Here is a 7,488-nt window from a genome sequence, read left to right on the forward strand (position 1 = left end):
CAGCATCAGCATCAGCATCCGTGACTTGCTCAGCCATTTGCAATGCCACAACCTGATTGTCAGTAGCATATCATGCACTGGCGGTGGCAGAAGAAAACTTTGTACAGGTTCAGAAAGCTGTACACAAGAATTAAGTGTCACTAATGCCATGGAATTTATTTTGTTTGGAAGAGGGAATTTCGACTATACTGGGTATATCAAAAACGAAGAGCTATATAAAAAAAATGAATCCCAGATTTGAAATTAGCACCTCGATATTTTCAGTGACATGACCACTATATTAATGGCACCGTATGGATGTATTGTTGGAAAGATGATTGGGTTTCGAAAAGAAACTCTTCATTTTCTTTTTTCTTTTTTTTCTTTTCCTTTTTTTTTTTTTTTTTTTTTTTTTGTTCTCTTAACTGTTTTCAATATAATGACCTACTTCATAGTGGCGTAGCACAGAATGTGCTTGGAGGCTTCAAGCACAGTCGGTTTAGACAACAAACAGAAACTAAAGCATTTGCAGTAAGAATTTGGCTGTTTCCTAAATAGTGCCCTCTGCTTCGAGCTACGAATGAACCCCACAAATGAATGAGTCTCCAAATGAATGAGTTCGTTTGTTTGCTGAAGTTAAGCATCCGTTTTCAGCGCCGAGGCCAAATGCGTCCAATGCTTTCCCACCGGAAATCGAACTTGTCACACTCTAGCTACTTGACCTATGATCAAGGCACTAAAACAATCAGCAATGCCACATCTTTCTTTTCTTACTTTTCCGCTATTGGCCATTAGGCTTATTTAGAGATAAGTATTAAGGATTCTAATATTGCAGTGCCATGTGTTAAATAAAGCAAAGGAGGGAGGGGGCTTAGTGATTCAGTGGTAGAGACCTCACCTCTGATATGAAGGATCCATATTTCGATCCCAGGCCATATGAGTTTGAATTGAAACCGGAAATAGTTAATTTCAACCACATTCAGTTTGAATATAGGGTTAATTGAGAAGATAGAATCTATTCTTGGGATGCTCAATCGATTGCAACAAACCGCTTCTCAATATCTCTTACATTTTTGTTCTATGGAAATCTGATTTGAAACCAGGAATACTAACAAATTTCAATCAGTTTCTATTTCGGTAGAGTGGTGTGGGTTGTTATTATATGTTCTCTTGATCCTGAATCGATTGCAGAAAACAGCTTGTTGCTATCTATGACAATTTTTGTTCTATGGCGAGAAATGTTGAAACCGGAAATGGTTAATTTAAACCATTTCTGGCTTGAATAGAGTGTTAACTGAGAAGATGCAACGTATTTTTTGTACGCTGTATCTATTTCAATGTTTATCTCGATATCTCATCTCGAACTTATTATATCTTACCGTGTTTGCTCTGATACTTATCGACAAACAAACAGACGGACGGACGGATAAGACTTTTGACACTTGTGCAGTACTTAGTTTGCAAATCTAAAAATCAAACATGACCCAAAAGTCTATGAGATTAAGTGATTGAACCCTCCTTGATGAAATTCTGCGTACGGCACTCGGTAACGTAGTTTAACGTAGAATCATACGTTGTGCCCCCATTTGGAACTAAAGCATTAAAGACCATTACATACTCCAAATTTTGATTTTAATGTTGCTGTGTTCTTTCCCGCATTCATTAAAGCTTTCCTATTTCAAGTTTGCCCCTGGTGGTGCTGCTGTCGATGTGTATTTCCCCGTACCTCCCTCTAAAGAGGAGGGACAAGTTGCTATGGCCGAGATCCTTCAATGGTTGGATGTGGACAGGGTTTCCACAATGAATTACTTCACGGGTTTCGCAATGCATTGTCATGTTAGCCATTCTGAGTAGCCTACAATCTTCACTCGCCAAAACCAAACGACTGAATTTTAAATTGGCAACTAGGGATGGTACCGAGACCGAGACTAGTCTCGGTCTCGTCTCGAATTATCGAGACGAGACCGAGACCGAGACGGACTTCTAAATACCGAGACGAGACCGAGACCGAGACGAGACTTAGTTCAGTCTCGAAAGTCTCGGTCTCGTCTCGAATATTAATATATACTAAAATTGCCTTCACTCAAAATTTGTTTCGTTGCTGTGCTAGGTAATATGAGAACGGTTGACTATTGTACAGTGGCGCATTTAGGGGGTGGTTATCAGGCTCAAACCCCTCCCGAAATAAATTTGTGATAATTTTTTTGCATTGCACGTACAACGCAAATGTTTCTTACTCGTTCCCCAAGCCTCTCCCGAAACAAAATCCATTGCTGATGCAAATAGAATTCTCTCTCTCTCTCTCTCTCTCTCTCCCTCTATATATATATATATATATATATATATATATATATATATATATATATATATATATATATATATATATATATATATGGTCGTGGTTCCACCCAGAGTCGCCCTGCATGGGTTCCCGGGGCCCAACTTTAATTTTCAATGGAAACAAGGGGTGAGTGGTACCTCGTTCGATATATCTTTAAAAACTAAAAAGCGTCCTGGCAAAAGATCTCTCATATTGGGTACTGTATTTAAAATGGCCGCCAAGACATGTTGCCTCTACCAGATACAGTAAAACATGCAGTACCACTAATACGAAAATGGTTGAACATAAATGAACCGAACAACAACTCAAATAGAAAATGTCATGTGGCACATCGATTGATATTGTCGCGGAGGCTCCCAGGGCCACCCTTCATGGGGGCCAAGGGCGCAACTTCAAAATTGTAAATGGAAACATGGGGTGAGTGATACCTCGTCCGAAATATCTTTAAAAACTAAAGAGTGCTGTTACAAAAGATTGTTCATATGGGTCACCGTTTTCAAAATGATCAAGACATGGTGCCTGCATCAGATGAAACGTCCAGTATCACTAATATGAAAACACCAGAACAAATATTCGAAGAGGAAATCACAGAGGGTATTTATCATTCTATATCTCGGGAATGTTGCAACAGTCAGAAAAATGATTAGAGTGAAAGTACTATAATGGAAAGCAAGAAATCTAACTCCTAGAAAATTATTGCTCCAACCTCACTCTGTATATCTAAGTGAGTGAAGCGGGAAGGATCGGTGAAATTGCAAATGAGAGCCTTAGTTTTTGCAAATTGTATCTACGAAACAAAGTTATTTGAAATGTGTTTTCATAAGAGATAAATGTCTCTATAATGGAATAAAGTATGTAAACTTCTTGTTAAATGGTACCTTCTATTTTGATTGCAGGCAAAGGTTTGATGCAAAAATGAATCAACTGAAATGCGAAAAAAATTTGTCGAACAATACAATTTTAGAACAATATTTACATATCCGCTTCACCTACTTACGGACAGAGATCGGAAAGATATTTTTCTATCATTTCCTCTTTTGCATCATGTCAATTATACTTTAATAATCTTTTTCTCCGTTGCATTTAACTTGAGCTGTGGAATGAAATGAAATGAAATGAAATCTAAGTTTTACGTCCTACGGTTATGCCGGTTAGGCTAAAGGAGACGGTGATGATGAGAGATGAGTGAAATGGTGGAATGATGACAGTGGGAGGAAAGGGAGAACCCCGAGAAAACCCACGAGCACGGTGTTTGTCCACCACAAAGTCCACACGGCGCGAGCTGGGATCGAACCCAGGACCCCAAGCACCGGAGGTGAACGCTCTACCACTGAGCCACCGCGCCCCCTTTGAGCTGTGGAATGATAAATACACTTTGTGCTTTCGTATACGAGTTTCGTTCTGTTCATTTATCTCCAACTATTTTCATATTAGGGGTCTAGTGGTACTGGACAGAGATGGAGTGGGTCAGTGGGTCAAGTGGGTCTAGTTTTCCGAGTGGGTCAGTGGGTCGTGGGTCAACAGCATGTGACCCACTGTGACCCACCACCCACCGTGACCCACTGCGACCCACCACCCACCATGACCAACTGCGACCCACCGACTCATTATGATCTACAAACCGACTCTGCTCACTGCATTGTAGACAGTATCTTCTGAAGACTGGTAAATTTGTCTCCGTTTTACTTTCAAGACCTTCATTTCCCTTCCTTTTCCATTTGTTTCTGTCTACTTACCTGAGGTGAGTATATCTAACCAAGTGAAAAAAAGAACTTCAGGCACTTTTGGATATTGTTATTTTTAATAGTAATAATAATAGCAATAGGACTTATACTACTACTTGGCTTTCGAGACCTGTGAGTTTTTAGAGGAGCTAACTACTGGAAAAAATACATTTTTGAATCACTATAATATATAAATTATTATATAAAAATTGAATGTAACTATGTGAATGTATCAGCACGGTCAAATTGCAAAGTCAAATGAAATTACTTTTCGTATATAGTTAGGCCTTAATCCAAACTGGGATGTTATATTGCTTTTATTATAATGCATAATATCCTAAGGATGTAGTGAGGATCCGAATTTTTGCGAAAAATAAATTAGTATCTCACACGCCGTTAAACTTAAGGAGCTGAAATTCAGTGTATTAACTCTTTGTTGAAAATAAACAGAATGTGTCCTAGCATTTTTAAAATTCTCCTTTAAGGGGGGCTGGGGGGCACTTTCTATATATGGAAAATTGGTAGTAAGTTGGTTTGTAAAAATGATCGAAAACGATCGATGTTATTTAAGAAAAAAATCAGAAACAAAAAATACAGTGCTCGGCTTCATATATCCATTGCTTTCAACTATAATAATTGCTGAAGCTTATGCTTATTATATGGAGCGCTTACAGCACAGAACAATCAACCCATAAAGTTGTGAGAAAAATAGGCATAAAATTTGTACTGTAAGTTTAATTACACGGAAATTTTAAGTTTGGATTGTACGCATAAATTATATGGAAAATTTTACACTTTTTTCCCTTTATGTTGGTCTACTTACCTTGATTTGGAACTTTCAAATTTAGCCCTCTTTTCCACCGAAAAGTATCGATAATGGAACAAGGAAATAATTATACTATGATATTTAATTGAAATTCATCGTAATTTGGCACATGGCAAACATCAGTGTGGTAATTGAAGGGGAAGAAGCAGGGAAATTCCCATTCACCTCTGAACACTTTCCAGGAACCTCGTTCCCTTTCGATTTCTAGACGGGGGAGGGAACTTGGTAATGGCATCAAACTTTCATGTGTAATTACAAAAATTAAATTTATAAACAAATAAGAAATCATCAGTTTATCAGGCTTTAATTGATAATTTATTCACAAGATTCCCTATCGAAGGCGTGGTAGATGAAGTTTCTGTTCTCCATGAGTTGACATTGCCAACTGATATGGTCAATATGGAAAAGGTGTTGTATAGTGATAGAGAGGTAATACTTCTTGCTGAGTATTTCAAACTGACCAAGAAAACTCGTTATCAGACTTAAGTCTAACAAGCAGATTGTCGATGAGGAGTTGCAGAAATCGGGTAGAAGTATTATCAATTTCCACGACAGAGTGCGAACGGGGATTTCCCCTTATGAATTTACAGATGACTGCAATTAGAAATAAACTAAGTGCTCAAACATTGTCTAACTTGTTGTTCATGAATGTTAATGGCCCACCGCTAAACAAGCTCAAAGTACACGAACTAGTTATTTCTTGGCTGAAGGATGGACATCATTTTGCTATAGATGATTTACCACGAAAAAGTTACCAACAGGAAATAAACCCGATTTCAGATTTGTTTTAAGGTGGAAAATTACTAGTTACGGAAAATGTATACTTGTATTACTAATGGCTTATTTGTGTTATTCAACTTTGTACTCAATTTTTAGTAAGTCTCTTCTTTGCTTTAGGTAAACTACTTTGAATAAATATTCATAATAATTGCAATTATGCATATTTGTAACTTAAATTTAACGTGGTGTTTTAATGATTACACAAATTACAATTATGAGTATACTTTATGGAGATGCTCTCACAGAGGGTACCCGAGCACCTTTATACACTATGAAAAACTGATCTTTCAAGTCTTTTGTGAGAAAAATACTGTGAACTGAGAAACCATAACCTTTTTCCATATTGTACACTGGTATTTTTCTGCGAATAGAAGTTTCTTTTGGAATGCGTTCAGAAATTAACAATTGCAAGAATACTCTCTTAGTACAAGTATATTTTAGGCACACACTAATTTCCCTCCATCTCGAAGTGCTTCAATTTCCTCCGTGACAAACAATTTGCCATTTGATATTGTAAAGATTAGATCCACCGTTATTGTAACAGAGTGGTGCTTGAGCGATTGACTAAAAATTCAAACTCTGATTAGTGATAATTTCACATTCTTGTTTTATTACAAGTGTAAACTCTTTAGTCAGTACAGAAGAGGCCGTGGATCGTGTTCAGAGTTGATGACGATGGATTTTGGTAAGTCAGAGTAGGTCACAGTGGATGATAGTGGTTCATAGTGGGTGGTGTGTCACGATGAGAGTGGGTCACGGTGGATATGGATCAGAGTGGGTCACGGTGGGTGGTGGGTCATGGTGGATGGTGGGTCATGGTGGATGGTGGGTCATGGTGGATGGTGGGTCGTGGGTCAGATTGTCAAGTTTTCACTGACCCACGCCAACTCTGGTACTGGACTTTTATCTGATACAGGCACCATGTCTTGGCGGCCATTTTGAAAACGATGACCCATATGAAAAATCTTTTGCAACAACACTGTTTAGTGTTTCAAGATTTATCCAAAGACGTATGACTTAACCCATATTTCGGTTTCATATTTCTAAGTCTGGCCCCCTTGAAAGGCAGCCCTGGGAACACTGCGAGAACATTACTAGACGCGCCCCATGTCTTTCCTGTTTCACTTTTTGATTGTACGTTTATCTCCAACTGCTTTCATATTAGTGGTACTGGACGTTTTATCAGATACAGGCACCACGTCTCGGCGGCCATCTTGACTACGGTGACCGATATGAAAAATCTATTGCCACAACGCTTTTTACTTTTTAAAGATCTATGGAACGAGGTATTACTCGCCCCATGTTTCCATTTAAAATTTTAAAGTTTGGTCCTGGGACCCCATGAAGGTCGGCCCCGAGAGGCACCGCGACAACATCGTTCGGTGTGCCCCATGGCATTTTCTATTTGAATTTTTGTTCGGTTCATTAATGTTCAATCGTTTTCGAGATATCTTCGTGGAAAGATTAAAATGAGCCATCCTCTATATATATATATATATATATATATATATATATATATATATATATATATATATATATATATATATATATATATATATATATATACAGCCACGGATCCAGAATATGATCAAGGGAGGAGCTAAACCATGGTTTACCACTTTATTCAGTGTAAAGAAAGTAGGATTGAAGCCCATTTTATCCAGTGTATACCTAAGCGTTAAGGGGGACTATAGTCCCTATAGCCCTCCCCTAGGATCTGCGATATATATATATATATATACAGTGACGGATCCAAGGGGGGCTATAGGGGCTATAGCCCCCCTTTGACGCTCAGATATACACGTGATAAAATGGGCTTCAATCCTGCTTTACACTGG

This window comes from Thermobia domestica, chromosome 13 (genome assembly GCF_964235325.1).
Source record: "Thermobia domestica chromosome 13, izTheDome1.hap1.1, whole genome shotgun sequence".
NCBI classification, from domain to species: Eukaryota; Metazoa; Arthropoda; class Insecta; order Zygentoma; family Lepismatidae; genus Thermobia; species Thermobia domestica.